Below are 26,971 nucleotides of genomic sequence, written 5' to 3'. Positions count from 1 at the left end.
ACAGTTGCAGGTAATTCAACAGACCGAGCACATGGTATTTAATGAACTCACTGGACAAATCTCTATGGCATAATGTCCCTCTGGATGCCACTGGCGTACAGTGATGAGTCACCTCATCATCACCTCATTATGTGATGTATAAACTGAATCAAATAAATCAATGACTCCATGGGCAATAATTAGATGTAGATGCTTTGTTTCATTAATGCAGCATATTTGCACTGATACCCTGTATGTTGTTACAATGGGAGCCTGGGAGGTGTTTGAAGAGGATTTAACAGTTGTGGATTTTTTTTACACCTTTATTTATTCAGGAAAATTTCACTCAGAGGAAGCCTCTCTTTTGCATTAGCGCCCTGATCACATTCACACAGTTACAGACATCCACACCTGGAAGCTGTCCAGTACAACCGCAGTCCCTTCTGCTGGCCACCGAGCAGCTCCGCTGGAGGGGTTGGGGTTAAGGGCTTTGCTCAAGGGCACCTCAGTGGTGGTAATGAGGGAGGGAGGCAAGTGCTGCGCTGCTTTTTCCACTTTCCTCACTCAGAGTTATTCTGCCGGTCTGGGGGATTGAGCCAGCTTCTGATCACAAGCTCATTCTCTAACCTTTAGGCCCCAAATTCTGCTCCAGCATTGAGAGAAAAGATGAGCTTGACAACATTTTTGAGAGGGCAACGGAGCTTGAGACCACCAGATGTCTGCACTCATTACAGAGAGCTACGAACTGATGTGATGAAAATCGTCATGTTCAAATTACAGCTCAGCTTGAGGAGCATAGGTATCTGATTGTTGAGTTTCTTAGCTATTAGCAGTTGTAGCATCATACGCAGTACTCCCTTGAGACAGGCATAACAGGCTCGGATGAAACCTACTGGGAGCTGTTTAACTTGCCAAAGCACAGAACAGAGATGAATGTGATGCACAACACAGATAGCTGGCAGGGCTATAGCAAAGCTAATGACCCTTTGAGAGCCACAGAACATTCACCCATACCTCCACACCTTCACCTGTTTGATCAGTCCAATGGCACCAGCTGCCACGGCTGCAGCACAGCAAATACTGAGAGTATTTGCCATCTAAACGTACAACTGATACAGAACAGGACAAGCATGAATGTCTTTCCAAGAAGAACGATAACATCAGTCGCTTCAGCAAGAGCCCCAAAAAGGCATGTGTTTATGCCCAAGTGACAAATATCTCTAATGGGCTGTTGTAATTGATGAGAGTACAGGAGGAAGCCATGGGTGATGGTATTACAGAGCCACAGTACCCATCTCACAGGATTCCCAAAAAATGTCAGCCATTAGGGTGGATGGTGGGTCAACGAAACATTGGCCTTCAACATGTGAGGCCAAGTGTTGCAACCATAATGATGAAACCCCAAACCGTAATGAAGTGGTCATTAATATGATCTTTCACTAAACATTGGCTTTTACCTGTTTTAAATATTGGGTGTCTGCCATCACTTACGTCCTTAGAGAATATGCATCTGTTGCAGCATACAAAGCTGTTGCACAATGCTTGCTGTATGTCTAGTCGTGCTCGTGTGTGTTTTTGTCTGTGGCTCTGGTGCACGTTATCAATGGACATGTGGGAGTATTGTGTGGGCAATGCGTCTTACCAGGCAACATGTCAGCGCGAGGGAAATTAAAAACTCAGTTGTTTTGATGAATATCTTTCATATCATGATGGCAGCATGAAGTGTGTTTTCTACAAAGTAAGTGGTAAAATGGCGCTGACTCAGGTTTGCACCCACTCTCTCCCTCAGCTGTGTTCTGCTCTGGTGAGCAACAGTCACCCAAGTGATTCTGACTCGGCTTGACCTCGGACAATATTCTCTCACCGGGTCCAGTTCCACCTCACTGGGTGCATATAGCCACTTATGCACTTAACAGTAGCGTGCTCTCTCTTTTTTCCCCTCTTCATCCTCTCCGTCTCTGTCGATCTTGCAGTTGTCGCAACAATTTCTTTTTTGCACACTCCTCCCATCACTCACCCTTTCTGCTTTCTCTTTTTACTGTCTGTTACTCTGACTCTCTGTCGATTTGTGCTCATAAATTCTTTACCCGACTCCCTAGTCATGATTTAATAATCAGAAGTAAGAAGCAGAAGAACGTTCTCCTGCGCAGTCTTTTTCTTGAGATTTGCACCGTCACGTCCAATCAGATTAATAGAGGTATTTGAACATCACTAAAGGGAGATCTGTATTATTTCAAGTTTGAAATGTGATATATGACTGTTTGTCTGATGCAATAAACAGTGAGGAAACTGAGAAATGTGTGAGTGCAACACAGTGTGTGTGACAGCTGATGTTAAACAAAGCTTGTGCTAACACAGCAGCACACACTGACACGCACATTAACGGACCACCTTGACCTGATAAAGACACACACATCAACTGTTCTAACCCTCGCGGCTCCGGCAGGGACCACAGTGGCAAAGTCATTGTTGTATCTCCGGCTAATGGTGTTAATATTTGTGTGGGCCATAAATAATGCTAACAAATAACCACATAAAAAGAATTAATGAAAAGCAAACAGAAGTGGAGCAGAGAGATGCATGGTTGTACAGAGTAACGACAAATTACCCTGGGGGGAGGGTGGTGGGATAAGGGGCTTCGGTACAGTCATTACTCTGTACAGCGAGTACGGTCTGGCTAACACCTGTGTTTCCCTCCAATCTGCCTCACCCTAATTAGCCCACACACACCCTGGGGATCCTCTGACACACAAGACCTGGACCGGGGGTGGGGAGGGGAGGGTTAGGCTGGGAGACAGTGGGGAGGGCATACAAAAGTTAAGGGAGAGAAAACATGTGAAGCGTAGGCAGAGAGGATGGAACCTTGCAGTTACTCAAGGCACTCGTCTGCTGATATCTGATTAAAGAATATCATTATGAGTCAGTGTCAGAGAGAGGGAGAGAGAGCGAGGCGGCGGCGGCGGCAGAAGTTAACTGACATCTGCTGACAGCGTTGAGAACTGGAGGCTGAGAGGTGGAGAAGTCGCGCTCCCTTCTCACTTTCATTTGCACTTACCCCATGGTTCAGCGGCGTGGAATGAAATGTTTGTTAATTTCAGATGTCACTTTTCTTCTTGTTAAGAACACCTGGAACCCCTGCCCACCCTCCTGCTTCCAGTGATAACACGATTCCTCGGTGTCGTCCTTGACGTCGCTGCCTGGCGGTCCATCTCCTTCGTCGAGATGTCTTGGCGATAACTTGGCGCTGTAACACGTCTAATAACTTTGAACTTCAGTGATTATCACTGTTTTTTTCTACTGTCACATAGGTTTCCGTCTGTAACTATGCATTTACGCTACATAATGAATTAAATTATGGATTTATTTTTTTATCTGTTTAGTTGGTCCATAAATATTATGATAAGCATAAATTCAAACATGAGATTTTTTCATTCTTTTAAAAAAACAATCTACCATTGCCTGGGCTTTGCCTTTTACCTCCTCCCTCCCTCCCTCCCTCCCTCCCTTCTCCTTCTTATCTTTATCCTCCTCTCTTGAGTGTTTTTTATTGGTGGGGAGCCAATGAATGAAAGAAAATGATCAATGCGATCAGGTTACAGCTCACCAATTCATTGATTGAGCTTGATGCCCAGAGGATGGAAAACAGTCAGAGAGCAAAAGAGAGAGAGGGAGAGATGTAAACCTAGCATACATTCAGGCTGGCCCCATTGAACTCTGGGTACAACACAGACGAGTTATATACACAGTGGATTTTTCCATGAATAAGAATGGTATATAAATGTAGGATAGGCAACACGAAGTCACATGAGGTCAAAACAACATGTTTTTTAAAGCAGAACCAAAGCCGTTGTTATTTTGACAAGTACATTGCTGGTTCATTAATTACATGTATCTCTTCCGCATGGTTTGCTATATATGACCATCTTTGTTGCGTTTGTTGCTTGAAGGCACGGCAGAATGAAACGCTGTAGTTTCTCACACGCTGTGGTTCCAGTTTTAAGGATCGGTCACTGTACAGAACTCTACAGTTTCATGTGCCTCCTTTCTCTTTCTGTCACACTCACTTTGCCACTTACCACACTGATGCCCGCACAGCAAGACACAAAGAGACAAACACACAGACACACACGAGCACACCAGACTGTGTGTGTCTGTGCAAGCAGACACACACACACACACACACACACACACACACACACACACACACACACACACACACACACACACACACACACACACACACACACACACACACACACACAGGCATTCATTCAAATGAATTGAAGTTGACACTCAAACATTTTGTCCATCTATTACTGATCTCTGCCAGGAAACTCTGCCACTCTGGTACTCTGTGTGTGTGTGTGTGTGTGTGTGTGTGTGTGTGTGTGTGTGTGTGTGTGTGTGTGTATGTGTGTGTGTGTGTGTGTGTGCTCACTTAGTGAGATGGGAGAGCACCAATCCCCCACATGCTGACTCCAAAGACAAGCATGGATCATATTACCCTGTGCCCCAGGACCACACACACACACACACACACACACACACACACACACACACACACACACACACACACACACATTGTACTTTCTATCTCTTGCTCTTTCTATATTTAAACATCTTCATTAACTTAAACCGGCCATATCCACATCCTGTTTTGTAAAACAATGTTAGTTTTCACTGAGCCATTCAAAGGATTATTAACAAAACCAAGTTATATTTATCTAATTACACTTGGTAACACAGAATTGCAAAGGAAGCAGATGTAATCCAATACTTTTTTGTGTTCTATAAATCAGATTTAAGTTGCATGTCTATAAATAAATCTAAAGGGCCTCGTGAGCTCTCGATTTGGGTGGTTTGTGGTGAAGAAAATTACTCTGTTTCAAAACATACAAGGTGTTAGAGCAAGTGAAAGTGTGTTGATGCAGAATAGTGTGAGCAAAAAAGTAGAAATTGTGGTTTTCCTGGGCCTCCCCTGGCTGAAGGAAACTACACCATAGTGGAATTTACACAGAACGTGCTTGCTTGAATTCGCAGTATTGCAGACGTCAACAGAAACTGACATGTGGAGGAGTGTTTTCATGCCAAATGTCCCTTTATTGAGGATATATTAATGAAAATTTCCCACTTCCTCTTAAAATCTTCCTATTTTACTCACTTCCTCCTCTCCTCTCCTCTCCTCTCCTCTCCTCTCCTCTCCTCTCCTCTCCTCTCCTCTCCTCTCCTCAATGCTGAGACAGATCTGAGACTCCTCTGGCGGTGACAGAAGTAGGCTGCGCACGCCACAGCGCCGGCCCAATCAGTGACGATCTGCATGGTAATGTGTGGCAGGGGCGGGATAATGAAGTTCCCAGCTTGCCGACTGGAAGGCTATCCTCCGGTGTGCTGAGTGATTTATCTCCTCTGTCAAGAGCCAGGACAGCCAGGACTTGTCCTTCCCCATGGTCCCCGGGAACAGGAGTCGACCGGAGCCAGATAAGAGATGGAGAGAGCAGAGGGCTGAGGGTTTGCTTGCAAAATATGAAGCGGCATACATATATCATATCACAGCAAACAATACCTGATATATTAGGAGATTTTAATCAGTAGCCCTGTAACGATTAATATCTGAAAATGTATGATTGTTTATTTTTCAGGGGGAACCGGTGAAATTGGTATGTGTGTAATAGTTAGTGGGACCTTTGACTCCCTCCATGTTGTCTCACTCATTTGTCCCCTGCGCCTGTCGGCCTATCCATCACACTCCTCCTGCCCAGAGACAGCCATTGCAAAATGCGAAATAACTCATTCATGATTTACAGCTCTTTTGTGATGTAGCCACAAACAAAACCCAGCAATGTTGTTGTCTGTTATGTGGAATGCAGGCCAAAAAAAGGAAGGAAAAAAAATGTGCAACATGCTCCGGAGTCCCAAGACACTTGTTTGAGGACTTACAGTATATTTTTCCTGCTACAGCTGTAGGTGTGATCCATTAAGATAAAAGAGAGAAACTGACACGCTGAGTCTGTTGGCTTGTCAGCTGACGTCTGATTAAACCACACAGCTTTCATACTGATACTACCATGCATTTAGTTTATTATTTTGTTATTTAGTTAGCAGTTGCTTTAGTTTTTAGAGCATGAAATCTCCATACATCAATTATTTTCATCAAATCTTACTTTACGCAGTCACCGGTGCTCTGGAGTCTTTGCTGCTGCGAGCGTGATCTGCTGCCATAATGCTGGGTGACAGATTGGTGAAACAACCCACAAAAAGTTTTCAGCAACATCAGCTCTTTAAATCTCAGGTTAAGTTAATCACTTTCAACATAGTGTGGCATGATGATTGAGATGATTTATTCATCCTACAGGCGAATTCATCCCACGAGCTAATGCTGTAGGCAGACTGCTGTGTCATTAGTTGCTTGTGTCTGTGTTACACTCTGTGAACTCAAAACCCAATTACCTGTATCCCACTGATATCGAATGTAGCCCATATATTGCAGCCATGGTCAACTATTGCAGTTGATTTGCTCACTTGCAATTAGCCACAGTGGGCAGTCCCTGTACCTCACTTCGTCTCTCCAGGTATGACCTACCCAACTTGGATTTGTTTAACATTTTTTTTACTCCATCATCTCTTTTTTCCTCATTTTCTACATGCTCTTCTTGGCAGTCAACGCCGTTCCTTGTCTCCCAGGCCTACAGACTGGTCACTTTAAATCTCTGTCAGACTTGACCTTGGACAAAGAGTTAAATTAGCCCACTGAAGTACATAATGAGTTCATTTAGGTAATTAAGCGTTCAGGTGGAATGAAAAAATGCTCACTGAATATGCCTGAGGAGTTTTTCATGTTGGTGAGGCAAAATGATCAAGATACATAATGAATCTAATTGGATTTTTATCCTTCAAATGACAACATTTCTATATATGGTGTATAAGTTTCAGGGAATTTCTTGGGCAGATGCACAAATTGTAATCTAGTAAAACAGAAAGAAACTTGTGCCTGATAATATCCTATTAGGATTCTAAAACAAGATCTGAGCAAGAAATAGGTCCACCCAACCCTGTATCCTACTGTATAATATAAATGTAATTTATACAGTAGCCTATTTTTATTATTATTATTGTCAATTAAATTTGTGAGAAAATGGAATTGTTGCATGGATTTTAGGAAACAAAAGCACTTTGATTAAGACTGGGGGAAAAGCATATTGGGGTTAGAGATTCTGGAGAAAGAAGGGTTAGGGTTGGGGGGATAAACATGGGGGGATAAAAAGGCTGGATGCACTACACTGTTCAAAGAAATGCATAACCGGGCTGTTTCTGGAGGTTTTACAGGTATGATTAATGTAACATTAGCTGGCAAGCTAGGTAGCTAGCTGGCTACCACTAAATATGAATCTGGCTGGGGATAAAAGAATTCACTCGAGGCAGTGAATGCAGTCAGATTAGTTTTTTTTCACTCAAAGAAGACCCGACTCACCTGCTACAGAGAAACTTCAATTCAAAAATTCCCACCAAGTTCAGCATATGCAATGGTTCACCGTGTTGTTGAAAGTGTTGTTTTTCAGCACATGTACAGAACGGACAGCTGGCAGACTGCAGAGATATTCACTGAATTCATAAGACTGTATTGGATTGGAACCTCTGGCCTCACCTTTAAATGCTAATAAAGAAAACACCCCCGTGCTGTCCTTCAAGACCACTGTTGACCTTTATATTATTAAACCAAGACCACAATCTTTCTTTAACTTTAAGCATAACCATAAAAAAGTTTCATCTTGCTTTAGTTGCTCTGTATTGCAGGGGTTGGATGTCGCAGGGCAAATAAACGAAATGTGACAGTGAACATTTTTTTCCAGATACATACAGTATTAACATTTTGTGACCTGGCAGATTTCCTCATGCTGATTAGAAATGCAAATGCACACAACATGCATCAGAACGATCTTTGTCATGTTGTGATGCATCAAAACTGAGGCTTCATGGCCAAAAATTCTGTGAGTAAACAGGTTTTTTGGTAGCAATTGAGCCTGCTAATTGTCTAATTGTTGATCCAGTCATCTTTAAAACTGAACTGAACTGAACTTTTGGACCTTGTTCTGTCATGTCAGCACACTGAAGCAGCAGAATTCATTTCAATAATAACTGACTCAACACTTACAGTTGCCCTAGGTTTATCCTCACATGAAAGCATCTTTTCGACAAGAGGAGTGACACATGAATTGTGGACCTTGAAGCACTGCTAATGCTAAATGAATAGGAGTAGGAGCGCCTGTGACAGGTTTTGTGTTAAATTGTCTAAAATTAACCACACTGTGTTTTCTGTAAAATATGAATGTCTCTGCGAAACATTAGAGCCATTATTACACACATAATATTGTGGAATTAATCTTTAATTACGCTAACAATGTGCCAGTGTTTTTTCCTCTCACCTCTCCTCTTATGTTTAATTAAAACAAATGAACAAAGCCAGGGGTTCTCATAACCTGATTTGGCAAAGATCAACCTCATTTGAGTGAATTAAAATATAATGCGGTGGAATTCATTATCTTATTTCCATTGTGTATTCTAGCCAAGATACAGCAATTGTGAAACACAAGGAGCAGAAGAGGAATTTTATCGTTCTTAAAGAGAGTTGCTGCATAAAAAAAACGTGTGACAGGCAGACATTGACAGAATATTGAGGATAATCGAGCACATCGAACAGTGTAATTCTCCAAACAAATCGTGTGAAGACAGCATCCTCTAATGCTTTTGAAACTGTAAAATACCTAGTTTTAGGAAGGAGTTGCCACTTTCAATTGTCACAGCTCTAATTTGCTGCAACTGGAGTGAATTTAAACCTTTCAATTACTTAATTATTTCAAAAGTAATTTAGACTTGAGACTACAGACATCCATCCATCCATCCATTATCTATACCGCCTGTCCCTTTCGGGGTTGCGGGGGGCTGGAGCCTATCCCAGTTACAATGGGCGAGAGGCGGGGTACACCCTGAACCGGTCGCCAGCCGATTGCAGGGCCACATGTAATGACAAACAAACATTCACACTCACACTCACACCTACGGACAATTTTTAGAGTCATCAATTAACCTAATGAGCATGTTTTTGGTCTGTGGGAGGAAGCCGGAGTACCCGGAGAGAACCCACGCATGCACGGGAAGAACATGCAAACTTCACACAGAAAGGCCCCGCCTGACCCGGGGATCGAACCGGCAACCTTCTTGCTGTGAGGCACGCGCACTACCTGCTGCGCCACCGTGCAGCCCCAGACTACAGACAGTGGTGGGGAATGTGAGAGAACAATCTTCGACTTTAAGTGGTTAGTAGAACAAAGCTTTCTCTTCTACTGTTAATGGTGGATAACTACTGCCGCTGCTACAGTAACTTCACAAAGTGATCAGATTTGCGGGTACTTTGCTGCCACTGATGTGTGAGAGTGAGTCTGAATGGGTGAATGACAGACAAAAATTTTAAAGCCCTTTGTCTGTTAAGGAAGAAAATTACTATATAAATTTAGTCCATTACAACTATTGGTTAGCTGTAGCATTGATCAGCCCAGTATGCCTAGAAACTACATCCATATTGGACAACTCCAGACCTGATGTTTATGTTTAATGCCAACGCCTTCTTGCTTAATGTTTAGACGTGTATTTGATGGGTCAAACACAGGACCTATACTCAGGAGACTGGGGTTCATGTCATGTGTTAAAATGAATGTACACTTCTTTTTAACTTATTTATGTAGGTTAAATCACTTAAGTTACATGGCTTATTATATGGAACTACTTATCTTAACCCAAACCATGATCTTTTCCTACACCTAACCAATGATGCATTTTAACTTACATATGTAACGTCAAAATGACTTTCACCAAGGAGAATTCGAAACCAAAATGCTACGTTGAATTACTTTCACTCACATGTAGTTTAGCACACAACTTATATTTACTTCCATGCTTTTTTAATCTAAACCCATGATCTTGTCCGAAGTCTAGCCAAGTAAGTCAGAAACGCTTTCTGACAGGCATCTGATCTCCAAAGTGTATTGTTTTATACATATAACATACATACATATAATCTCTCAATTTTTCCCAAGGTCTCAGTTTCCTCAGGTCTTAATGTAATTAAGAAATGGCAGTTAACAGAACAGTAGAGGTCAAGCTGAAGTCTGAAACTGCTCGTAGGATTGCTAGAACGACAAATCAAAACTACTGCTTGACTGCAAAAGAATTTCATGAAGATTCAGCAGACTTTGAAGTGGAGATGTGCTCTTCTACTGTGTAGTAACACCTGTGCAAACATGGTCTTCATGGAAGAGTCTTCAGAGGAAAAGAAGCCTAAAGAAGCATGATGGATTTTGGAAACAAACCTTACGAACTGATGAAGTTAAATTACAACTTTCTGGCTACAATTTCAGAGAAAAAAGGATTTTAATGAAAAGAACCCCTCTCCTATGTCAGTCACTGTGGTGGATTGATCATGTTCTGGGCTTGTGTTGCAGCCAGTAGCATGGGGAACATTTGCAAAGGGAATAATGGATTCACACCCCCCCATCCTAAATGTAGCCCAGATGTAGATGTCCAAAATACGTCATTTCAGACAAGGCAATATGTTAAAGTGTCAATTCTGACAGACAAATGTTAATAAATAAATAATATAAACATGTCCATAAAAGGAAATAAAATACTATATTTGAATCAGTTCATTTTAGAGTTAAAAACAGTCCATTATGGATTAAAAACTGAGCCATACCAGGACTAATAAGTCTTTGTCAAGGTGTTAATAAAGTTCATTGAAATTCAAATAGTTTGTTTACAGTGAACAAAAGAGTAGCGTGGTCATGCTCACAACCTAAACTTAAAGAGCGTTAAGTTGTCTATCTTTTGTTTTCCTTAATTGCATTGGATGTTGTGAACTTGTCAGCCCTATCAGAAAGGTAGAGGGGCGGGTTTTAGTGGTGAACCTGTGGGATAACGCCATGGCCTTAGCCAGAGACACAGACGAGCAAAAGCGAGAAGCTTGAGAATTAAGTCTAATACTTGGTGGATGCAGAGTTTACCGACGAGTAACGGACTTATAGAAGCATGTATAAAGGTAAAAGCTTTTGTGTGTATGATTTGTACTGCTTCCACACGATGTAGTGTGTAAAATACGGAGATGCTAAGTGTAATTAGCGCATTAGCATGCTAGCGGGATTAGCATTTATTTTCAGTGTAGTAGCAGTTAATGTTACTGTGTGTTGTTAGTATGTGCTAATGTTACCAGCTAGCGTAAGCTCACACAGACTCGGTATGAGACATAAATGAGCTTGTGGATGAATTAAAGAGAGACTGAGAGACTGTTAATGTACACAGTGGACCAGGAAGCACACTTTGGACCCGCTGGACCAGTAGAAGTCTCCCATTCAGCCTGCCTTTCATCTGGACAGTTGCCGCCAGCCTGTAACCTCAGTGACTGTTCACCCTGTCAGCCATCGCCCTGCTTTTCACCCTTTGCCCATACTGCTGATGAGAGCTGAGAGATTCGTGAGTAAAACTAACCAGTGCATGTGCTTTTATTTTCTGTGCTTGCATTTGCAAGTGAACCGGCCATTTGTTTTTGCTCACAACGCTCCAAAGTTACGATTTAGGCCTGCAACGTTTTTTATTTTGGTTTGAGACTGATATTGAAAAAAGGTCATAACTGAAATTGAATTTTAAAGGGTACCTATTGGTGAAAATTTACCTTTCTCTGAAATTTCTTAAAGTTGTTCATATTGACAAAAGAAGGAAGCACTTTCAAGTGTCTTGGTACATGTTTTGTTAGTGTTTTATGATTTTTTGGTTAAAAATTATTATTAATTTAACTAAATTCATCTGAATTTGAAGTACTGTCTTTGTGTTCTATTTACATTCTTTTAAGGTATTTACAATTCATTGCTGTGTGTTTAAGGTTTAAAAAGGGAATATTTAGATGGAAACAAAATTCTTAGTAGGGATTAAAAATCAGTAATTCATATTTTCCTGCTGAATGGAGGCACTGCCATTTAATTAAAATTCATAAATAAGGTACAAAGTTTGAAAAGCAATTATTTTCTCTCCTGTTTACTCAGGGTAATTTGGTCAGCCATAAATAAACGTGCCCAGGGTCCTGCCCATAGTACTACAACCCCCTTTAACCAATGAGTTAATCATATAGCAACATGGGACGGGTGCTACATAAACATCATCAAAAATTTGTGGATAGACCTCAGAAGAGCAGGACATGCAAGGTGGCCCTTGAATCTCACAGAACTAGAAGCCTTTTGTCAAGGAAGAATGGACAGAAATCCCACAAACAAGACCTGAAAGACTCTTGTCTGGCTACCAAAAGCCTTTACAAGGTGTGACACTTGCCAAAGGGGGTGTTATTAAGCACTGACCATGCAGGGTGTCCAAACTTTTGCTTCAGGCCCTTTTTGAAAACTGTAAGAGATGGAAATAAAGAAGCGCTCTCACTTATTGTTTGGAAATCAGGTCATCTTTTCTCACGTAGCTATTCACAGTAAATTTTTACCCAAACTTTTGCATGCCGCTGTATTTGAGGTAGTGGGTGTCAAAACTTATCCGTAATTGCACTAAAACCAAAGCAATCTGGAAACGTAAGTTAACTGAAGTTTGGAAGTAAACAGTGTAGATGTAATTTCTTTCTTGTTGAGTGCAAAGAAAGTGCTTCTTACGCGTTGATTAGTTAAAGAAATCTTACCCCATCCGCAAGTTTATACCTGCTCTGAACTCCAACACCCTCTCTTCCCCACTACTCTGAGCAAACAAAACAAATCCATGCAACAGAAAGGTAACAAGCCAACACCGACAGAAACCACACCTGTAAATTAGCAAACAATGGCAAGTGCTAAAATAAGATAAACCACTGCTGTATTTTTAGCAAAGGAGTTGTTAGTTAGTTTACACAGGTACTATGTAATGATGGAGGTAAGGAGTTCACAAGGACTCCTTGTAGCATCAGCTAGTTTGTGTTACCAGTCTGGTCAATTACACAATGCCAGTTCAAGGGCAGTCAGGTGTGAGTCAAGTTTTCTGGGGCAGCAATGCATTATGGGCCTTCAAATAACATCTTGGTGTTGCCGTATGGTGCAGATGGACCGTATACTGTGCTCTGTTTACTAACCATACTGATATACTGCTTCACAAACATAATATTCATGAAGCCTTTAATCTCGCACATATCAGTGTAACACTTTGGTAAATACAGTATTATTGATGAATAATGACGGGTTTCAAGCAAAGTGATGTGCAGAGCTCTGCCACTTCTACCACTAAATTAACAACAAAAGCCGAGGACATCATTACAGTTGGAGGTAAACATTCCCCATGTCCCTCACCTCTTTATTCATTTTTTATCAGGCATCAGTGGTAGGGCACAAAGAGAATGGAAAATGTTTTCCTTTTTGTGAGTCAAAAGGATCCAGTGTAACCCTCTTGTTCGCTGTAGCTCATTATTAAGAAGTGTTAACAAGTCCGTGTTCAGGCAGAGGGAGAATAAGTACACAGTAATTGACTCCTGGCCTCTCTCATCGCATTAGAGGTCCAATAAAATGGGCTCTGCTTTCACAGGCGTGCAAGATGACTGAGGGAACATGCTTGTCTCATTTGTCATCAGAACCGCCTGAAATAAGCACAAGGCCTCTGCAGATCAACCACCAACTTGAACTTGCGTTTTATAATATACTCACGCTTTGCATCTTTATCTCGTCACTCTATCATCTGCCCCCTGCCTCATGAAATAGGATTTGTGTGACAGTGTTTCACAGAATAAAACAGCATTTTAACATTCAATTGCACACACATATATATGCACACTCAAACTGTGTGTCGGTGCAGAGCCCAGCCGCAGTCTGGTAGCAGCTGAGGCTGGCGTGTGTCTGAGCAGGCTCCTTAGAAGCAGGCGAGGGTGAGGGTGACAGCGTCAGCTTGGCTCTCCTAATGAATGTCTCACTTCCCCCGGCACACTCCCTTCACTCTCCCCTCGCAGGCACCTAGCACCCCTCCGCCTACGGGCCCCACATCTCACCGGTCGACAGCAAGTGCCATCATTGGTATGACCTCATGGCCTCCCAACCTCGCCTGCGGAGCCAGTGTCACTTTGGCTTTGGCAAAGGCTGGGGTTCTGGGGGTGGTGTCAGGGCACTGTGAAGGGTAAACAGATTAATAGAAGCTAATGAGAGACAGAGGAGCAGTACAGTCAATACAGACAAATTAGCGTTTTGTTTTTGCTGTTTCATACATTACAGGAAGCCAGTATGGCTGCACACACAGTGCTTATTCTCAGGGTGGAACTTAAATATTTTTCATAGTCTATTTTAATAGGTAATACTACATATATTCTAATAAGTGTAAAACGTACTTCGATAGAAGAGTTATCCTTCTTCAAATCACAAGTCCAATGGACAAGGCCAAACGACTACAAGTGAATTCAGGTTGAAGAATTAGTTTTCAGAAAACTGACATTCATGTAAATGATTAATAGATAGGACAAACAGGCTAAAAGCTCAGAAAATATGAAAAAACAATGCATGAATTACACAAATGAAAGCAGCTACCCCCTTTTAGGTGCTGCTTTCCTCTGGCTGCTGCTGTTTCCTCCCACACTCCAAAGACATGCAGGTTAAGTGAACTGTACATTTCAAATTACCCGTAGATGTGAGTGTTTATCAAATCATGTTCCTGTGTGGACTGGTGATATGTTCAAGGTGTTCCCTGCTTTGCACACTGTGCATGCTGGGATATGCTTCAGCTCCCTGTAACCTTGTACAAGATAAGTGGATGCAGAAAATGGATGGATTGGTAGATGCTAAGAAGTACAATTTAAGTTATTATTAGACAAATTTTTCATGGTATAATTGCAAACATTAGTGTACTAAAATTTGAGCAGCAAAATATGATGCATGTCTAGTTTTTTCTTATTGCACAAGAAATATGTTAACTTGTGAAGTTTTGAGACAAGTCAAACTTACATTACATAGCGATATGTATGGGCACAGGTATTATAGACCACAGGATTTTACACAGTGAGAGAAATACCCCACTCATTTACATACAGCTCAATTATAGCATTTACTTACATTCACGGCCTAATGAGGTGTACAGGAACTCAACCTGAACATGGTCTGTTTTTTCACTGACAAAGTGGAAACACTATCAGTGTTATTGGTCACTCAGGCACTAATGATGTAATGACTGTAATCACTGGACGAACATTGATTGTCCCTCACTCTGGTTGTTTCTATCTCTCCTACACAGATACACACACAAGGAGACATTAACCCATGGGCTTGGTTGAATGCATGCAAGCTCACACGTACTGCATGAACTGCAGCACACAGCATCAGAACATTTGTTTCAGCTGGTCACTAAGATGTCCACAGCGTAATTTCTCTTTCGCTTAGGTCCACTGTTTTCCCCTTCTTGTTGCATACCTCTCTGCCGCTGCCTTTTCTTTCTTCTTGATTGCGGGTTTTCAGTATGGTTATCCAATGCATATCTCTCCCCTGTCCCCTACTTGAGCAAGGTGACAATTACAGGGTTTCCAAGCTGAGAGGAGGCGCTCATCAACATCTATAATCTGTGGGGACCCCTGTCTCACACACATACACACACATGACCATCCAGCTTGTGTGCCAGCCACATACAAAGCCAGATACAGCACGCACGCACACACAAACACACGCACGCACTTTACCACCCCCACATGTCCCCTGCTGTTCCTCATTCACGAGAGCAGAGCAAGCAAATCCAGAGGCATGACAGACAGACAGACTCACAGACGTATCATTATCCGAGCCTCTCCATCAGGGTGGGTTGTCTGACGAAAGCAGGGCTGAGGACCACAGCTTTCAGCCCCATGATGCTCTCTGCATACTAACAAATGCCCGGACACCCACACATTCTGTAAACCCCATCTGTGCCTTTCATCTCACTCTTTACTACCTGCAATATTGGCTGTAATGTGCGTAGTTTAGCATTTAGTACAAAGTTAGGATCTTTTTGTAGAAGAGGGAAAGAAATAACTGCAGAATGTTATTTTCTCCAAAGATTTGCAGCTCTGATAAATTAATGATGTGATCAATTGAAGATCTCTTTATGTATATGATAAGGGACAGGTGAGGGGGGAAAAAAATCAAGTTTTTTTTTATTACGACATTTCGACAACTACCACGTCAGTTTTTCCCAATCTCTCTTGACTCGCCAGATGAACTCCAGATCCCAACAAATCCAACACACTTTCCTACTCCATGTCTCCCCTGTCCCCTTTCCTCTCCTCCTCTCCTGGCTTAAACCCCGTCTGGACCTAAACAGGAAGGGTGTGGCGCTGAGGTGGCACACCAGGGTCGCGACCTGGCCTCCCTCCCGTCATTAGAGCCTCCAGCTGGGCCAGGACTTCCGTTGATGTGGTCCACCGAGGAGGGGAGGCAGGGGAGGGACATCCCCTTAATTGTACCCTAGGTCATAGCGAAAGGAATGTCTGAGGTCTGAGGCCTTGTAACACACACACACACACACACACACACACACACACACACACACACACACACACACACCATCCAGAAACGCTCATATACACACACTCTCTCTTGCTTCTTTCTCCTCTGTCTCTCGTTCTTCTGTGTTCTCCACCTCCCATACACCCACCCCTGCGGAGAAGGCCACTAATTGGCACATTGGCTGCCAGTGTGGGTGTGGAGGGAATGTCAGAGCGCCACGCCATAGCAAGGAACCCACAGACATCTCCAGAGCAATATGGGGGCCCTGGGGAGAAAGAGAGAAGATGAAGAGCACCCTACTTCACAGCTTCCTTTGACCACTAAAAATCAGGTAAAGAAATAAGATGCAGTACAGCAGGTCAGCAGGTTTTGGCAGGTACAAGTTACAGGCAAACCTCATCCATCCATTGCATAAATATGGGAAAAGATGGTAGACCGTGCTGTGAGAAGATTTTGCTTTCAAATTCTCTCATTGCCTTTGCTCCAAAGGCAAAGTGAAATATGAGTTTATTTTGAAATACGAGCAATGCAAAGACATTTGTATTAAGGGAAAAATCCAGGTCCAAAACTAAGTCTCCATTCTCCAGTTTGTCCGTTATGTGGAGGGAGAGTAAAGTTGATCCAGACTGTATAAAAGGCTCTGCATTCATTGCCAGGCAGATAAATAAAAGTCCTGCTACAGTTGGGCATTTTTAAAGTCTTTTTTTTTATGGGCCCTCATCCTCTCTTTTATTGACTTCTCGTGCCATCTGGAATACTCCAGCTGTGAAAAATTTGTCTACTGTAGTTTAACATTATTTTTCTCAGACCATACTCCCATACACAGCAGCGTACAGTGTACAGAAAGTACACACATTTTCCTCAACTGGATCATCATGATTTAAACACCAAGTTTCAATTATTACACATATAATATAAATACAATTTCCGTGTAGGTCACTTATTTCTCCGCTGAGAACAGTAACTGCTATGTATTATAATAGTTGATGACTAAACCAAGAATTGTAAGAGCTCTCAATGGTGCCCTATTGCTAACATTTACTGGGGACTTTATTGGATTAAAGAGCCTTTTTTTCACTGTGAAATTGATTGAATGAATTCTTAATTTCAAGGACTGCCAGTATACCACAGATAAATATGGCTGTAGGTTTATTCTAAGAGTGTATAGATGTATTTAAAGAGTGTGCGCTTTGTTTGTTTTTAGCCACTGAAGCAAAATAGGCTTGTACACAGCATGCGCTGAGGAATTTTCAAATTTTAGGGTGAGACTTTGCCATCAGCGAGTCTCACGCTTTCAAAGTCTGCAGGCCTAAAAATCAAGATTTGATCATAAAGACTTGTTTAACATCCGCAGGTTTGCAATTAAACACCCAGTGCTCTTAAGTTGTCCTGCGTATAGCGTTGATGTTTTTAATTCTGTATGCAACACGTAAGCCCGACTCAGCGTCTGCACACTATCTTCTCTCTCTGCCTCTTTGTCTTAACTTTGTATGTTCTTAGGAACAAAAGGTCCCCAGACAAAACATGTGACACATGCCCATCATAAAACAAGCCCAGATGATCAACTCTTTCAAAACACCAGCTGAAGGTCACCATGAAACAATGGCAATTCTTCAATTTGAGACGAAGAGCAGGGTGGTAGGTGGCAGGGCTGACAGAGAGACAAAAATAGAGTGGTGATGAGGGCTGGTCATGAGTGGGTGGGAGGATGGGAGTGGGTGGCTATTGGTGCATTTGAACTTGTGGTGGGCTGAGGTGCAGGGGGCCCAAAAGGAGGGAGGGCAGGTCAGGGACTGATAGCCCACAGGGCTGGTGGAGCCTCGGCCCAGAGAGCATGCAGCCAACTTTCCAGTCAACACATGAGTCAGTCAGCAGAGATGCGCCCAAAATAAATGGCTTCCCTGTTCCAGGCGGAACCACACCCTCTCGTGGTTTCTTAGAGGGCAGCGTGGGCAGGCTGGGCGACCGCCCCTCTGGGGTTTCTGGGGCTGGGGATGGATCTGAACGGGGGAGGTGGCGGAGGTTGAGAGGGGGAGAGAGGGAGTGGGTGGTGAGTAGGGGCTGTGAGGAGCATGGGGGTGTGTTTGAGTTCCCAAAATGGCAAAATTAGGGTGAGGAGCTGGCAACCCCTCAGTCTTTTCATTGTTTATTGTTTACCCGCACCGCGGACAGTAAACAATGGCACGCCCTCTCTTTGGGCGCTCTGTGGCCGAGACTGGAGCTGAGGCTGACCCTGGAGATCAGGCAGTGGGCAGGGCTTCCTCCACCTTCCAACCCTCCCTGTTCCAACACACCACTAGGCCTCCGAGGACAGACTTAAAATCGCAGTCTTTTCCTCGGCTTTGTTTTTCACTCCCTTCTTCATAAAACACACTTTCTTCAGTCTTTTTTGAATTTTCTCTCTTTTCCCTCCACCTCTCTATCGTTCAAAGCACTGCATGAGTGACAGTCGTCTGCCGACTAAAATAGGTGCTAAAGCTGATCTCCGCTCCGTTCCTGACAGGACAAGGACACGCATTGTTTGGCCAGCCAGAGGTTAGATGCCCTGACGACACTTGCCCTCCTCTTATATTTTGTTTTCTCTCCATCTTACCCTCTTCTCGCTCTCCTTTCTTCTTCTTTCTCAGTGTATGTGTGCATGTCCCTGCCCGTGATGGGTCTCGTTAGCTGTCAAGTGTCATCTTTATTAGCGCTCTCGGTGAGTCAGAGGAGTGACAAGAGAGAGCTGGGAGTTGGTCTTTCATTACCCCTGGCGACGGAAGTGTCATTCTCTCCATCTATTATTCATATTCTCTTTAATTTAACCAGGTAGAAGTGGCCTCGCAGCACCGCGCTCACAGATACAGTGAGTCACCCCAGCAAGACAAACATGGACAGGGAGTTTTTTTATTTGAAGCTGTTCCCAGTGAGGCAATCTGCTTGCTGGCTGTCAGGAGACAAAGCAATTATATGTTCGACTCAAGATTCAAGACTTCAAAAATGTAATGATATGAGTGCCATCTGTTAAATATATTGTGTATAGTTGGCACAAAGTTACCAAATATTATTGTATCAGATTATTGTCAGTTGCGTTCATGAAAGGCTTGATGTGATTGTTTATATTAATACAAAAGTCCTACAGCTTCTCTGTGTTTCATGCTTGAAAAGAGAAAATGCTAATCATTGCACAATTAATTACATGAATATGATAAAACTGTTGTTTTTCTTTTGTTTGTTATTGTGTTTTTTTCTTTGCCGACGTTTCTTAAATTTGCTCAGGGAAAAAAAAAAAAAAAAAAACGAAATCTTTTGGGAGTACCACCTTGCCTGCATTAGATAAAAAAGATCAAACTGTAAGCATACACCCTTTAATCCAAAACACACACACACACATACACACACGCGCGCAAGCAAGCAAAAACACACACTCAACATCCAGTCGAAACCACCCAAAACACACACATTCACTAAAGCCTTTAGGAGCTCCAACTTCTCAAAGTTGGAATGATAAGAAGTACAAGGAGAGCAGAAAAGAGTGAGACAAAGGAAGAGGGAGATAGAGAGAGAGAGAGAGAAAAAAACATTACATCTGCTAGCCTAGAATTAGAGCGTGAATGTATTGTCACTCAACTGAATGTTGCAAACTCCAGGTTCCCTCAAAAACAGGGACGTCTCCCTCACCGCCTTTTCCCCCCGAGGACTGGGTGCGTTTGGGGAGATAATTGACGAGTCCCCTGGCATGCAGCGAGAGAACGAGCACCACACTCAGCGACTCGCAGCCACACAAAGCTCGGCTCACTCGGTGTGTGTACGTCAGTGTGTACGTCAAAACAACAGACTGGAAGAGAGTGTGTGCATGTTTATGTGTGTGTGTGTGTGTGGATGTGTCCGCGTGCGCTTAGGCGTGTGTTTATCAGAGAAGGAGGAGAATAGGGTGATTATTCCTTTCTTTGTGTAGCATAATCCATTTCCGCTAAGCTTGAGAGAGCACCCAGGAGTAATGAGAGATGAACCTGAAAGAGCCAGACTCCATGAATACAGTTCTGAGGAAGGCCTGTGCTCTTTCCTTTTCTTTTCATCCCTTTCTTTCCCTGTGCCTCTCTCTCTCTCTCTCTCTCTCTCTCTCTCTCTCCCTCTCCCTCTCTCTTCCCTTCCTCTGCCTCTCCATCCTGTGGAACACTTCTGTGTTTGACTAACAACTGTTGTGTCTGAGCTTCAACTTCTCTGCCTTCTCAAACTATAAGATGGCTATGCCAGATCCAATGTGACGGATTGAATCCCACCTTTTCTTTCTTTCCTTTTTTAACAAAAGAGCACACTGCCTGCTCCACTAGAGGAATTGCAGGTATCACAGCCATGTACAAGAGGAAAGTTTACAGGCAAAGTTCTGTAGAGTTGCAAAAGTAAAGTTCGAATTTGGAACTTCGATTCAAAAAGCTCGGCCATCTGTCAGTAATCGTGTGAGTGTGATATTATGGGTGGGAAAATATCGCACCATCTCAATATTTACAATATTTCCTGTCTTCTTTGCTTTTTAAATGAAGCTCATTGTTTAGAGAGTAAGCGCAGTGTTGAACCGACAAGGGCTTTGAAGGAAAACAACAACAGAAATCTGTGCATGATTAAAACAATTCACTTTTTTTTACTGTGGGTAAAATGTTATGCATTTTAATCGTTGCTCTCTTCACTATCAAAAAAAAAAAGATAATTTTGCCATGACTGTCCTGCCTTTTAAGCAAAATGTTATCTGTTATCACAACTAATTAATGTAAATGTCACAGATATCAACTGCATAAAAAAGACTGAAAATTGAGTCACAAAGTGATACTAAACTAAAAATGGATAAAGAGTGCATATTGGAGCGGTGAGTGTTGCTCCACAATATAGAAAATTTTCAATTAAAAGCTCTGAGCTTCCTGTAAGAGCTGCCAAACTGAACCTAAAAATAGTCACAACGAGCCAGTCTGCTTGTTTACTTGGTCAACATTTTGCACAGCTCTTATTTAATTCTGCAGAAGTTTTACAAAATTAAACTGTCTGCTGTGACACGGAGCTTAATGCAATGCTCCCTTCACGTTTTACAAGTACAATTTCCACAACAGCTCTCCAAAACAGCTCCCGTCCTCGTCATCTCAGGTGAAACAGGCTTTCAGGACTCAAACCTTAAGTAACACAGAAGAACGAGGCTGGCAAAAATGGACATTTTTGTGTGGTTTTATAAAATCTGTCTGCTCATACTCATCAGAGGAAAAGGGGGAATCCAGTCAGACATGACAAAAAATGATGACACAGGGCCAAGTTCCCTAATATTCTGACTGGAACCATAAATACTTCTCTTCTTAACAGATTGAGGAAGCTGTCATATCCGCATTTGCCTGGGGACATATTCATTCATAGGAAAATAAGAAGAGCAGGCCTACAAACATAAGATGATGTCTCTCAATGTCATACACACGGTACCGCATATCAGAGCGGCGGTGTGTGAGTCACTGAATAATCATCACTTCATCAAATTGACGACAATAAGAAACTGTACATATAAACATGGACACTTTTATTACCTTCAGTTTCACTCCATGAAGACTATAGATGACGGCAAATTATCAGAGAATAGGTGCAAATGTTTGTGTGATATTGGCTGTTTCTGTGTGAATGTGTGTGTGTGTGTGTGCACTCCAGCATATGTGTGTGTGTGAGAGAGAGAAAGTGCATGCCAGCAGCAGACTCGGCTGTGAGTGCAGTCGGCTCTCGCGCTCAGTCAGTTTGTCCCTGCTGCGTGCGCTCCCACCCAACGCCTCCATTCCCGACCCCCTGCAGAGGCCTCTGATTGCCGTGGAAACCGCACTTAAGGAGAAAATTAGGATTGCCTCCTCCCTAATTTAAAAGTACAGCTTAATTGGTTTCATTTATTACAGATGGAAATGCAAACTAAATGTTGTGCTATCTGATTTCATAGGTGCGCTTATTTGCTTCGAGAGACTAGATTAAAATAAATTAAACAAAAATTGGAGCGGCAGTTTAGATGAAGGAAAGCTGCTGCCACGCGCGTGTCGCTGAAGACAACTAAATAGGCAGCAATGCAAAAACACACGGATGCACATAAGCGTAAGTGTGTGCAAACCTATACTGTAGCACCCACTGTACACACTGAACCGTACAGCACTTAGCCTCATCGAAGCGCCCTTCAAGGTGGACTCAAGTGGGTTGAATGTCGATGTGGAAAATTACTGCTCTGATCCGACTACCCCTTGCACAATCAAGACTCCAGCCTGTGGGTTCGCTGCAGGTATATTTATCTCTTGTGGCGATGAACCTTACATACAAACAGACACGCAGACAGAATTCAATGCTGCAAAAAGCATTTTTCAAATACAAACACATGCATGCATCTACTGCATGTGCCCATGAGCACGCACATGCCACCTAAACATGAACACATAAACATAGAGTTCAACACAATTTTGAAGCAGACAAAAACACCACTCTCCTTCTCTGGTCACCTCTCTCCCTCCCCAACATTCCCTGGACCAGGGGTGTGTATGGTCCCACCAGAGGGTGACAGCGGTCAGTGGTCACCTCTCGCTCACTGACTGGTTCTGTGTTGAACCATAACCACACCGTCACCACACGACGTCCTGGGGCCAGGTGAGCATGCCACTATCCAGGGCACAACACAAACATCACTCCAGTCTTGTCTCTTTACATACAGTATACGCACGGGGGGCAAGCAGCGGGGCATGAGCGGTTAAAGTTTATTTCTGGATGTATTCATTACACACTGAAAGGGTTGCAGTTGGGGCTAGGCAATTGTGGCGCCAGCGTGTGATTGTGGCAAGACAGCCTGACCGCCCAAAAATGGCTGAGCTAACAGGGACAGGAGAGCAGGCGAGGTTTACACTTGCACTCGCTAGCCTTTGCAAGTTGTAGCAGTCTCCTCACTGTCCCCGCCGACACACCTTATGATGATTATTCGCCCCACTGAAACCACTGTGCACTGCGACAGTTTGTTGATGGATTAGAAAAAAAGCGGTAGAGAGCGCAGAAGGGCAGAGAGGAGAGATGAAAGGAGGAAGATTCTGAGTCTCTCTGCCTTTCCGTTGAAGCTAACAACTTCATAAGAGACAGCCACCAAGCAATCCCGGCAATCACATACCCTTCCACAAAGAAATAATAAGCAGCAACTGCAGACAGCGAGAGAGAAATTGCGAGAGAAAGAAAGATGGGAGGGTAAAAAAGTGAGAAATGATAGAGAGAGTTAAGAGAAACTACTTCTTTGGAGAAGTAACTGTGTTCAACCTCCGAATGTTAAGAGAGAGAGCGAGAGAGAGCAGCGTATTTGATGGCTCTGTATGTTTGAAAAACTTGCTCCCATCACCTTTGCCTTTCTATGGCCTGTGTTGCTGAGGGTGTTTCACTCTGAGATGTTGTGTAGCTGTTTTGTGATGAGAACACCCTGAGGGAGACACAGCGGGACACAGGGTGTTAGGGTTCAGCTGTGTTTGCTTGCTTACAACCCGAGGAGGAAAAAAAAACAGAGACATAAAATCAATGATGAGACTGTTAGTGGAGGTTTAAAAGGGAGCGTTTAGAGAGGATCCCTGGGTGGAAGGTGATGTAGTTGCAGTTTGTAAAAAGCATGTGATCCAACTCCACACTGCAAGAGAGCGAGGGGCGAGACAGCTTCTATGCGAAATTGCGGTTTTCGCGTGAAAGCATATAGGAGTGATTGAGCCAGAAGATGAGTGAGCTCGAGAACATGTGTTGATCTGTTTTTTTGGGTATTTATGTGAGGTGGAGGGGTGGGGAGTTGGTTTGTGTGTGTGTACATGTGCGCCCTCACATTCGTGCGTGTGCACATATGCGTCCAAATGCTAGCGCTCTGGTTATCAGTCTTGTGTGTGGTTCAGGATGATAAATCACATCCCATTCTTTAGCAGTGACAGCTCTTCGTGGCAGCAAATCTGATTCTGGCCTCTTAAATCAAGACATGTGGTTGAACGGAGGCTGTGAGATCTGAGGTTTGCGATGCCTCTCAAAGAGAATGTCTGAATGGGCCTTTTGATAAGAAAACAGCTTGAAGCCATCCCACACAGGCATGAAAACAGCATGCACCTCCCGTGTGAGAGCCAAACAGATTGGAGGGGATGCGATGCTGGATCTGTTCCTATTACCCAACGAGCCAAGTGCGCAGAGTGATTGACAATGATTAAGTGTAAGAGGGTATGCTAGTGTCATTCCCTGAAACATATTTCCTACTTGTCAGTGTGTAGGAGGGTTGGGCAGAGCCTGTCCATCAAAAAAGACAGGATGAGTACACGGTCTCTATCATTTGCAGATCTTATCGCTCTGGATCAAATTACTGTCTAACAGGATACCTGAAGTCTTCTCTGATGTTTTCCCTCCTGCATTGCCGGAGTGTATTTCTTAAAAGTGCAGGTCAGCATAACAATAAAGGGATGCATCACAGATGAGAAAAGAGAAAAAAGAAACTCCTCCAGCTTTGGAATGCGATCATCCGAGTTTCAACTTGGAATCTGTTGTGGAGCCTCTGCCAAGTTTCAGGAAAACAGCGCTTGTTGACAAGTTGGTTGAATCGTGATCAAGGCACCTGCCACATTGAAAACCTGAAACAGGCACCATTTGGCGGTTCACGAGGTCACTCGTTCTGTGTTGAGGAGAGAACGCATGTGCCAAATTCCCCTTTCAATCATGCACATGTAGAGAATACCACCCACTTTTACACTGCTGGTTTTGGATCAGACGTAACTAAAAACTTAGATGTGCTTATTAGTGGCACCCTTTTAGGGCTGCTCTTTAGTTCTTTGTACGCCACGCATTTTTCATTATGGGTTCACCACCTTGCAGTCTGAGCTGTGTGTCATTAATACAAACTGTTAGCCACCATTCAGTATTTCAGCAAGTTGAGTTCAGTTTGCATTTTATGTTTTTCCCCTCACAGCACTGTAAATAGTAAATTGAAGGGGTCATGGCAATTTGACACCAACTGTACATTTTCAAATACCTGAAAAAAAGTCAATTATTCTGGTAGAATGTTTACATCTGTTAAGTGAATTGTGAGGAATCATACAGCTTTCACGAAAATATTGAGATTATTATAGTACTCATGTCTGTCTTTTCTCAGTTTTTTTAGGCTGTTGTCAAAATCATACCGCATATCAATATATCCCCTCTTACCAAACCTCTGCTTGAGGTTTCTTTGATTAAATTCACTAAAATAAAACTAAAACTTTCTCACCAGTCATGTCACATTAGCGCAAATGTGATACAGATGTATTTTTTTTCTTTCTGTCTTTTTTTTTTCTGCAGGTAACATCTTTTAGCTGCCAGCAAGTCTCATGAAAAAAAAAAAAGCCTGAATTACTGTGTGCAGCAGATAAAATACACAGCCATCTGCCCACAGTAAGCTCTTACTGCACAACTGATGGCTGTCAAAATCCTGCTGACCTCTGATGTCATTACTAATGCCCCCTTGAAACCATGCTCAGTATTATGATGATTCGATTATGATTATACGCATAACATTCACATTATATACATTATGGTGAATTTAAAAAGTGCAATGAAAACATGTAAATATGAAACAAGCATTCAAATTCACAGCAAATGTTTTATAATTCAGTGTAACATAGCGTTTTCAGTTTCATCAGACCGTGCGACTGTGACACAACAGTTCATCGCAAAGTACAGCGTAAAGAAATAGCCATAATTTCTCTTTCTATTTTGTACATCACAGACTGAGCTGCTGATCGTGACAACAAATAGCCACCGAACCTGATTTGGAGGAAGCATTATTAAGTGTTATTCCTGCTGAATCTCAGCGTAACAAATACTTTTATGCATGTGCTATTTAATTAGGGAAAAACAGAAATTATGCCATTTAGGCAGTGTTGGTGGGAGAGTGTGAAAGAAAAAGGGAGCGCGAGGAGGATACTGAAGGGGGTAACAACAGTTGCAGACAGTGCTCTGTGTTTTTTTTTTCTCCAGGAGCTTCCTCTCAGGTACGCTGAGAAGCGGCATGCAGCCGCAGCAGCAGCAGAAGCAGCAGCAGCAGCAGCAGCAGCAGCAGCAACAGCGTGTCTTTGGCTGACCTATTTAGGTAATTGCACTCTTCATTAAAAAAACTCCATCTGCAAGAGAAATTACACTTCCCCAATGGAATCTAGGTAACATAATCTCCCTCCGGCGGACTAATTGCATGGCATGATAACCTCATAGGCTCGGCCTGTTTAATTTTTCATCTCTTTTCAAATAATTATGGATCAGTAGAGAGAGGTATTGATTTGATTCATTAACTTCCTACAGTAAGCCAAGGTTAACGATTACACAGATCCCCAATTATACAGTAAAGATCCACTGGTCTATTTGCTTTGATTGGCTTCCACTTTATTATTGGCAAAGGTTGTGTTGAAACAATACACAGATTTGGTAGCGAGGGGACCAAGGAGCAGGTGTATTGTTAATGCCTCACAGCTATAAGCGCA

The sequence above is a fragment of the Chaetodon trifascialis genome, chromosome 6 (genome assembly GCF_039877785.1).
Source record: "Chaetodon trifascialis isolate fChaTrf1 chromosome 6, fChaTrf1.hap1, whole genome shotgun sequence".
In the NCBI taxonomy this organism is placed as follows: Eukaryota; Metazoa; Chordata; class Actinopteri; order Chaetodontiformes; family Chaetodontidae; genus Chaetodon; species Chaetodon trifascialis.
The sequence above is the reverse complement of the archived record's forward strand: the minus strand, read 5'-3'. Positions refer to the sequence as shown.